Genomic DNA, 10,826 nt, shown 5'->3' on the forward strand with positions numbered 1-10,826 from the left:
CAACACAAATGAATCTTAGAATTAGTACTGGTAAAGAAGCAAACCAATTCTCAGAGGAGCATTCACAACATGATACTATCTTTCTAAAATTTACAAGCAAAAGCAAAAAATAAATTGCTTAGGAATACATATAGATGTAGTAAAATTATAAAAGAAAACAAGGGTGGGGAGCCTGGCTGATTCAGTCGGAAGAGCACGCGACTCTTGATCTCGAGGTTGTGAGTTCAAGCACCATGTTGGGTGTAAGGATTACATATATACATACATACATACATAGAAGAAAGGGGATAATTTTAAAGAAACAATTTAAAAAAAGAAGAACAAAATTGGGGTGCCTGGTGCCTCAGTCAGTTAAGGGTCTGACTCTTGGTTTTGGCTCAGGTTATGATTTCACAGTTCGTGAGTTTGAGCCCCACTTCAGGCTCTGAGCAGAGCCTGCTTGGAATCCTCTCTCTCCGTCCCTTCCCCACTCACACTCTTTCTCTTTTTCTCTAAAAAATAAATAAACTTTGGGGCGCCTGGGTGGCTCAGTCGGTTAAGGGTCCGACTTCGGCTCAGGTCATGATCTGGCGGTGTGTGAGTTCCAGCCCCGCGTAGGGCTCTGTGCTGGTAGCTCAGAGCCTGGAGCCTGTTTCGGATTCTGTGTCTCCCTCTCTCTCTCTGACCCCCCCCCCCCCCCGCCGTTCATCCTCTGTCTCTCTCTGTCTCAAAAGTAAATAAACGTTAAAAAAAATTTTTTAAAAAATAAACTTACAAAAAGAATCCCAGTAGTGTTGAGAACACACAGGACATCAAAGGGTATGCTACTGTTCCATTTTGTAGGCAGTGAGGTGGGCTCACAGAGACTATTCTGTGGTCATGCTTCATAACTTCCACATGTAGCTCTTTTACATTTTTGTGCATATCAAACATGTTGTCATTTTATTTTATTTAATTTTTTTAGCATTTATTTATTTTTGAGACAGAGACAGAACACGAATGGGGGAGGGGCAGAGAGAGAGAGGGAGACACAGAATCCGAAACAGGCTCCAGGCTCTGAGCTGTCAGCACAGAGCCCGACTCGGGGCTCGAACTCACGCACCGCAAGATCATGACCTGAGCCGAAGTTGGACGCTTAACCGACTGAGCCACCCAAGCCCCCCTACATGTTGTCATTTTAAAAGAGGAAAATGGTCTCTTGGATTGTAGTAAGAATGGCCAAAGGGGAGTTCCAGAGGCAGTGGGCAGGGGGCGCCAGTAGATCAGAACCATTTCAATTGTCTAGCTGGGGAATGATGGCGGTGATGGCAGCGTGTGGAGAAGGCACATTTGAAAGGTGTTTTGGAGGTGGGATGGACTTGCTGATGGGGTGCACGTAAGGAATGAGGAGGAAGGAAAATCAGTAACGACTGGCCAATGGAACAGACTTCAAAAACAGACCCTTGCAGATAAAGAAACTTGGTATAGGACAGCGCTGGTCCAGGCACATCAACAAAGAGGATGGGCAATGAGTAGATGGCACCGGAACAACTGGTAGACCACATGGAAAAGAAGAGACGTTGCTTATGTCCCTGACCAGGCTAAAGACTAGTACGAAAGGCAAAACTTGAGAATATTTAGAAGAAAAAGTGAATGGCTTTAAGATGCATTCCGAAGAATGGAAAAGGGGGAAAGAAAGGGCATGAACAACCCCTAGATTCTTGGCTTCAGTAACTGGATGGATAATAAAAAACATTAATACTAATAGCAAACATTTATATAACACTTACTATGAACAGCGTGAGAGTTCTCTAAGCATGTTGCATGCTTTATCGTGCTCAGTCTCACCCCAATCCTCTAAGAGAGCTTTCCTTATTGTTGCCATTTATAAGGGAAAAGCAGCAGCACAGGGAGTTCAGGTAACTTACCTGAGATCACACAGCTGGTAAGCGGCACAGTACTGATCAGCTGCAAAAACTCTGTCCACGGAAGAGTGACAAGATCCGTGTATAAAGCTCAGCCTGCTGAGGACTCCCCAGAAGTACTGCCTGAAGGAAGCAAAATCCTTCTCAGAGCCTTCAACCTCAGAGGACTCCCAGGATTTCCGGTCCCCACCTCCCTCCGCTCACCTCCCCAGGAGGGCTTGAATGCCAAAGAGCATATTGAAAAGGAGAAGTGTTATGTTAAAAAAAAAAAAAAAGTCCCTGAAAACTGCAGTCCCAAACTGCCCCCTCTCGGAGTGGCTAATCATTCCTAAGATGCTCTGACTTCACTTCATTCAATTTTTTTTAAACATTTTATTTATTTTTGAGAGACAGAGAGACAGAGTACAAGCAGGAGAGGGGCAGAGAGAGAGAGAGAGAGAGGGAGACACAGAATCCGAAGCAGGCTCCAGGCTCTGAGCTGTCAGCAGGGCAGCAGACGCAGGGCTCGAACTCATGGACTGTGAGATCATGACTTGAGCTGAAGTCGGACGCTTATCGGAGCCACCCAGGTGCCTCATCGATTTTATTTTTTTGTAACAAAGAAAGTTATCAAATAGGTTTTACGTGACATTAATGTACATTTTCTTATTGCGGTAAAATATACCATTAGAGCCACTTTTTTTTTTTAATTTTTTTTTCAACGTTTATTTATTTTTTGGACAGAGAGAGACAGAGCATGAACGGGGGAGGGGCAGAGAGAGAGGGAGACACAGAATCGGAAACAGGCTCCGGGCTCTGAGCCATCAGCCCAGAGCCTGACGCGGGGCTCGAACTCACGGACCGTGAGATCATGACCTGGCTGAAGTCGGACACTTAACCGACTGCACCACCCAGGCGCCCCGAGACACTTTTAAGAGTACAACTGAGTGGCATCAGGCACACTCACACTATGAGCAAACATCAAACTTCAGTCATGCTTAACAGGTCTTGAGCTTTTGATAGGTGCCAGGCAACTGTTCTAGTCACTGAAGGACGTAAACCAGATCTTCACCTGGGAGGAGCTCACATTCTAGTTAAAGACAGACAATAAACATGAAATAAATAAATAAATGGGACTGTATCAAACATTGACAGGTGCTAGGAAGCAAACAGGATGGGGCAGTAATCACATTTGCAATGAAGAATTTACTGTTTCAACAGTGATTTGAGGGCTGAGCAAGGAGTATCTCATTGCATCCCTACTGCAGTCTTTTGGGAGATAGTACCTGTCCCCATTTGTAGGGGGGTGTGGGGGGGAAGTGAAGGGCAAAGAGAGCTTCACATTCCATAGTGAATACGTAGGAAGAGGTGGGGGCCAGACAATCAGGGATCCCAGGCTTCTTTAAGCAGGGAATATTGAACTGAAGCCAATGCCAAGAGCAAGCCAAGGGCAAGAGTTCCAAAGAGAGAGAATGGCAGGTGCAAAGGTCCTGAGACACCCATGACTTTCAAAGAGCCCATATGATTGGAGCCAAAGAAACCAAAGAGAGAAGGGGAATGAGGGAATGGGGGAGCGGACTGAGATGGCAAGGAGTCTTGTGAGCAGCCGTCATGGAGGCTATCAGGGACAGAGCCCACTGAGCTCTGGAAGTGATAAATTATTCTTGGTTTGGCCCAAAACAGGTTGGTCACCCTAGTAAGGTGATCTTATTCAAATATTATGCTAAGTGTAAAGGCAAGCAATGGGATGTTTTAAGTAAGGGAGGGACAGGACCCCTCCAGCTACAGTCCCTACTCTCCGGAGGAACACTAGCAGGAAGGGGGGCAGGAGAAAGGAAGACAGTTGACAGGATCTTGCAGTCTTCCAGGCGAGGGTGATGGTGGGCTACAGACCTGGGCTGTAGAGGTGGAGGTAAGAAGGGAGGAAATTTGGGATACAGTTTGGAAAAAAGAGGGACTTGATGGAATCAAGGACGAGCCACAGGTTCTTGGCTGAACGCCCAGTGGATGCTGGGCCATTTATAAAAATGGCGAAAATGGATAAACACCAGGTTTGGGGGAGAATCAAAGTTAGTGCATATCCCCTAACCCCCACATTGAGACAGAGCAGAAGGGAGGCTCCAAGGAAACTGAACGCCCCATTCCCTCACCCTGGGACTGTGGTTCTCCTCACCCCCTCTCCGGCAATCCCCCTGCAAGCTCACTTTACAAAAGAAAGGCCCATCTCCAGCCACTCTGAATTACAATGGGGATTGGCCCTAGCGCAGAAAAGACTTGGGGAACAATGAGGGCACCTTGTTTTTTTTTTAATTAAAAGGTTTAATTTTTAAGTAAACTCTACAACCCTGAGATCAAGAGTCTCATGCTCTACTGACTGAGCCAGCCAGGCGCCCCCCAGGGCCTCACATTTGAAATAGGGCACCTTGGAAGCCTCCTTAAATGAAGGCATATTAAATCCGTCCTACAGTCCTGGCTCTCTTGTCTTGTACATGTTTCTGTTAAGCGTGGAGGATTGTTTTGGATACAAGCAATTTTGGCTCCTGTTGATTTTCTCTGGGAATTGCACCGAAAGAGGAAGCTATGTTTCTGACAGAAACAAAGTGTGATTTCACTGATTAGCTTGACAATGAAGAGTGGTTTTTGGCAATTAGAGTAAATGGTGAAGAATGTCTATAAATTAAGTAAGCTCAATCAGCTCCTTCCAGCTTCCCATGAAAATATACTTAAGGTGAGTTATAAGATAAAAGCTTTTTTCTTTTTCTTTTTTTTAAATTCTTTTTTAAAAATGTTTATTTTTGAGAGAGAGAGAGAGCACGTGCACGAGCAGGGGAGGGGCAGAGAGAAGGGGACAGAAGATCTGAGGCAGGCTCTGTGCAGACAGCAGAGAGCAGCCCCACTCGGGGCTCGAACTCACAACTATGAGATCATGACCTGAGCCGAAGTCAGACGCTCAACCGGCTGAGTCACCCAAGCACCCAAAGCTTTTTTATTTTTCAAAAAATATTAAAGGGGTGCCTGGGTGGCTCAGTCGGTTAAGCGTCCGACTTCGGCTCAGGTCATGATCTCACAGCCCATGAGTTCGAGCCCCGCGTCGGGCTCTGGGCTGACAGCTCAGAGTCTGGAGCCTGCTTCGGATTCTGTGTCTCCCTCTCTGCTCATGCTCTGTCTCTCTCTGTCTCAAAAAAAATAAAAAATAAAAACATTAAAAAAAATTTTTTTTAATATTAAAGAAATTGGCGAAGATGTATGTAAATTGGCTAACATTGCAATCTTTCCCAATTGTTCCTGAGCGCGTTGGGTTAAACAAGTTGTCTCTGAGTGAAGGAGGACCACAACAAATTAGTTCTTGATAACTCTTGGTAAAGCCTTTGTGATATATTTTCCAGAAACTGAGGAGGTAAGGAAGAGTCTTTGGACAAAGTAAGAAATCCTTTCGCAGAAGGGGAAGCTGCTAGAGCTCTAACCAGGGCCTAATCGAGTGAGAGAGCTATAAAATATTTTTGGATGATAGGTTATTGTGTGTTTTTAAAAATGTTTAAATCTTGGTAAAATACACATAGCGTCTGACCCATTTGTAAGCACACAGCTCCATGGCATTAAGTACACGCACCTTGCTGTGCAATTGCCAATGCTACCCATCTCCAGAACTCTTCATCTCGTAAAACTGGAAACTGTGCACATTGAACACCAACCAACTCTCAGCACCGCCTGCCCCCTCCCCCAACAACCACCATTCTACTTTCTGTCTCTATAAACCAGACTACCCTAGTACCTGATGTAAGTGGAATCACACAGCATTTGTCTTTTTGTGACTGCCGTATTTCACTTAGTGTAATGTCATCAAGGTCCATCCATGTTATAGTGTCAGAACTTCCTTTTCAAGGCCAAATAATATTCCATGTATATGTATACACACACAACACTTTGCTTATCCTTGTATTTGGCAATGGACACCTGGGTTATTTCTACCTCTCAGTTATTGTGAATCCTTTTTTTTGAGGAAGTGCCATTCTGTTTTCCATAGCAGCTGCATCATTTCATTTTCCCACCAACAAGGGTTCCAATTTCTCTACATTCTAGGCAACAGTTATTTTTTTTTAATTTTTTTTAACATTTATTTTTGAGACAGAGAGAGAGAGAGAGCATGAACAGGGGAGGGGCAGAGAAAGAGGGAGACACAGAATCTGAACAGGCTCCAGGCTCTGAGCTGTCAGCACAGAGCCCGACACAGGGCTCGAACCCACAGACCGTGAGATCATGACCTGAGCCAAAGTCAGACGCCAAACCAACTGAGCCACCCAGGCACCCCAACAGTTATTTTTTAAATAGTAGCAGGGGCTGGAGAGTAGGGGAAATGGAGTAGGGTTGATGATAGGGTACAAACTTCCAGTTACAAGATGAATGAGCCCTGGGAATCTGATGTATAACACGGCAATTATAATCAGTAACACTGTATTGGGGGCACCTGGCTGACTTGGTTGGTGACATGTGACTCTTGATCTCAGGGTCGTGAGTTTGAGCCCCACATTGGGGGTAGAGTTTACTTAAAAATATAATAACAATAATAATAATACTATATTGTATACTAGAAATTTCTGAAAGAATAGATCTTAAGTGTCACACACACAGGTAACTATGTCAGGTTTTAAATTTCTTAATTAGCTTGATTGGAAAAATCATTTCACAATATACCACAATGTACAGTACAGGTATATCCCCCACCCTCTCTTTCTCTCTCTCTCAAAATAAATAAATAAACTTAAAAAAAAAAAGAATAAAATTTGATTGGGACGCCTAGGTGACTCGGTTTTAAGCATCTGACTCTAGGTTTTGGTGCAGGCCAAGATGATGCATCTCTGTGGGTTTGAGCCCCAAATTGGTCTCTGCCCTCACCCTCTCCTTCTCTCTCTGCTTCCCCACACTTACGCTGTGTATCTCTCAAAATAAATTTAAAAACTTAAAAAATTATTTAAAGAAAAGAATAAAATTCGAAGACAGAGCTGGGAAGGGGCAGAGAGAAAGGGAGAGAGAATCTGTGCTATGAGCACAGGGCCCAACTCAGGGCTTAATCCCATGAACTGTGAGATCACAACCTGAGCCAAAACCAAGAGTCAGACACTCAACCAACTGAGCCACCCAGGTGCCCCCATTTCCAACCAAATTTCATTCCATTTGTTATCATTTATTGGTATCTGTAATATATTTATATTGCCTTTGTTGATTGTTTACAAATGATAATTTATAATGTAACTCAATCCAGAATAATTTTTTTTAACATTTATTTTTAAGACAGAGAGCAACAGAGAATGAGCAGGGGAAGGGCTGAGAGAGAGGGAAACACAGAATCTGAACCAGGCCCAGGCTCTAAGCTGTCAGCACAGAGCCCGACGCGGGGCTTGAACTCGTGAACCGTGAGATCATGACCTGAGCTGAGGTCGGACGCTTAACCGACTGAGACACCGAGGCGCCCCCAGAATAATTTTTTTAAGTAGGCTTTATCCCCAGTGGGGGACTTAAACTTATGACCTGGAGATCACGAGTTGCATACTTTACCCACTGAGCCAACCAGGTGCCCCCAGAGTACTTTTTAAAAATAGAGTCCCTTAGTCACAAGAAATTTAAATTAAAAAAAAATTTAATTTAGAAACATAATTTTATCACAAAGAAGTATAAGAAGATATTCAATTAAAAAAACTTTCAGGGGGCCTGGGTGGCTCAGTCGGTTAAGTGTCCATTTCAGCTCAGGTTATGATCTCACAGCTCATGAGTTCGAGCCCCACATCAGGTTCTCTGTTGTCAATGCAGAGCCCACTTGGGGTCCTCTGTTCCCTCTCTTTCTGCCCCTTCTCCAAGCATGCTCTCTCTCTCTCAAAAAAAATTTTAATAATTTCAAGCATGACTGAAGAATGGATGAAAACATGGTGAACACACACAGACACACACACAGACACATGCACACACACAGACACACACATACATGCACACTGGAATATTACCCATCAAAAAGAGTGAAATCGTGGGGTGCCTAGGTGGCTCAGTCGGTTAAGCTTCTGACTCTTGATTCCAGCTAAGGTCATGATCTCATGGTTGGTGAGTTTAAGCCACACGTCAGGCTCTGCGCTGACAGCTTGGACCCTGCTTGGGATTCTCTCTCTGCCCTTTCCCTGTGCACTCTCTCTCTCTCTCTCTCTCTCTCTCTCATAAATAAATAAATATTTTTAAAAAAGAATAAATCTTGTCATCTGCAACAACATAAGTCAGAGAAAGACAAATACCATATGATTTCACTCTTATGTGGAATTTAAGAAACAAAACAGGTGAATGTAGGGAAAGAGAAAAGAAGAAAGAGAGGGAAGCAAACCATAAGAGACTCTTTTTTTTAATGTTTATTTATTTTTGAGAGTGAGAGACAAAGCACGAGCAGGGAAAGAGAGAGAGAATCCCAGGCAGCCTCCTTGCTGTAAACACAAAGCCCAATACAGGGTTCAATCAGTGAAGTGAGATCATGACCAGATCCAAAATCAAGAATCAGACACTTATGGGAATACCAGCTGGTGCAGCCACTCTAGAAAACAGTATAAAGTTTCCTCAAAAAGCTAAAAATAGAACTACCCTATGACCCAGCAATTGCACTAGTAGATATTTATCCAAGGGATACAGGTGTGCTGTTTTGAAGGGACACATGCACCCCCATGTTTATAGCAGCACTATCAACAATAGCCAAAGTCCGCAAAGAGCCCAAATGCCCATCGATGGATGAATGGATAAAGAAGATGTGGTATATATATACAATGGAGTATTACTCAGTGATCAAAAAGAATGAAATCTTGCCATTTGCAACTACGTGGATGGAACTGGAGGGTATTATGCTAAGTGAAATTAGTCAGAGAAAGACAAGTATCATGACTTCACTCATATGAGGACTTTAAGAGACAAAACAGATGAACATAAGAGAAGGGAAGCAAAAATAATATAAAAACAGGGAGGGGGACAAAGCATAAGAAACTCTTAAACATGGAGAACAAACTGAGGTGTACAGGAGGGGTTGTGGGAGGGGGGATGGGCTAAATGGGTAAGGGGCACTAAGGAATCTACTCCTGAAATCATTGTTGCACTATATGCTAACTAATTTGGATGTAAATTTAAAAAAATAAAATGAGAAATAATAAAAAATAAACAAACAAATAAACAAATAAACAAACAAATAAATAAATAAAAGTCCTTCCAGGAAACAAAATTAGAATCAGACACTTAACCAACTGAGCCACCCAGGCACACCCCTACTAACAATGTATGAATGCTTCAATATCTTAACCAGGTTAAGAATTTTGAACCCAAGGTACTGGGGAGACCAAAGGATTTGTAAAAACATCAGATAAGGGTGCCTGTGTGGGCTGACAGCGTGGAGCCTACTTGGGGATTCTCTCTCTCCCTCTCTCTCTCTCTGCCCCTCCCTTGTGTGTGCTCAAATGCTCTCCCTCTGTGTGTGTGTGTCTCTCTCTCTCAGATAAATAAACAGCAACAACAAAAACCAAAATTTCTTAATCTGACTATGAAGGGAAATAGGTTTCCCTCCTCTCCTCCCTTACTGCCTCCTAACCCCCACGACCCATACATGTCGGTGCCCGTGACAAGCTAAGAATGTGCACCCTTTCAAAGACACATTCAACATTTATTTGAGCACAGTTGAAAATGAAAGATGGAGAGGGAGAACCCTAGGAGGTAGTCCTTGGTCTTTCTGTTGTTCCAAGCTCTTGCTAGAAACTGACGTACCCCATCAGGCAAGCAGAAGACCTGCAGTTAACAGGTCTCTGGGAGGCCGTTAGCAGTTAGCACAGTTCCCACTCACCACAGTGCTTTGTAGTGTCCTCTTCATCAGTGTGTCTCACTCCTCACGTCCCCAGCATCTAGCCCAGAAAAGCCTATAACAGGTGCTCAGTAACCATTCTTTAGACACTGCTGGAGACAGAAGGAAAACGTGATGAACAAGGCTTGGAGATGGAGAAATGGAGCCTTGAGCAAGAAGTGAAAAGGGATAGTTCGACTTAGGGCTTAAACAATTAATTAATTAATTAATTAACCCCTCCTTTAGCTCACTGCATGGTATTACTGTTACTTCCTTCACACACCTATCGTTATCTGAAATCAATTATTACTTGCATGATATTTATTTTTTTAAGTAAACTCTACACCTAAGGTGGGACTCAAACTCAGGACCCCAAGGTCAAGCGTTGCATTACTTACTTGCATGTTTACCGCTTGCTGTAACCCTTCCTCTCTTAGGGCAGAAATCTTCTCTATCTTCCTCATAACTGTATCCCTGATAAAATACAGTGCCTAGAACATCATGCAATAAATAGTTCTTGGATGAATAACCACAAGGAACCCAATAAGAAACATTTTAACTAAATATAAATGTAGTCAATACCTTACAGATTTTTTTTAAGTTCTAGGTACTGGGGCTCATACTTTGCTTGCCTTCTTTATGATTTATGAAAGTCGGGTAAGGTGAGAAAAATTGACCAAGGGAAATATACCTACTTAAGGAGTTAGGTTATCAAGGAAAGTGGTACTCTACCTAAATTCATTATTTGGGTTCTAGTTTGTTCTACACTCCCTTACGTGCTAGAGGGAGGGTAGCTGGTTCATTTCTGATTCCCTCATCAGCGACCAGGACACCGCTCAGAAGGAAATGGGCGCTCAATAGTAAACATTTGAGGAATGAAAGAACCTGACAAAAAGCTAAGAATACCTTTCTGAGCGAACTGGCTCGGACAGGCTGCAGTTCCCCCCCGGGGCAGGCGGCGGCGCCAGCGCTACACCAGCTCGGCCGCCGGCAGTTCTTGGTCCCTCCGGCTGACCGTCCAACGCTAGGCCCCGAGGCCGGTGCCGGAGTTAACCAATAGGAAACCGTATTAGTTGTGGGGTCAGGCAGTGATGCCCAATGAGCGTAGCGGGTGTAGG

At 43.7% G+C, this 10,826-nt stretch overlaps 1 long non-coding RNA gene across 1 annotated transcript; it reads right to left on the reverse strand.

Annotated features, from left to right (window-relative positions):
• Positions 1-2,665: 2,665 nt before the first annotated feature.
• On the reverse strand, positions 2,666-10,752 carry LOC109494844. Its single transcript, XR_002149938.3, has 3 exons — positions 10,615-10,752; positions 9,712-9,784; positions 2,666-2,952 (listed from the first exon to the last, which is right to left on the reverse strand). It is a non-coding gene; the product is annotated as an uncharacterized LOC109494844 (long non-coding RNA).
• Positions 10,753-10,826: the final 74 nt, after the last annotated feature.

The sequence above is a fragment of the Felis catus genome, chromosome E2, assembly GCF_018350175.1.
Source record: "Felis catus isolate Fca126 chromosome E2, F.catus_Fca126_mat1.0, whole genome shotgun sequence".
NCBI classification, from domain to species: Eukaryota; Metazoa; Chordata; class Mammalia; order Carnivora; family Felidae; genus Felis; species Felis catus.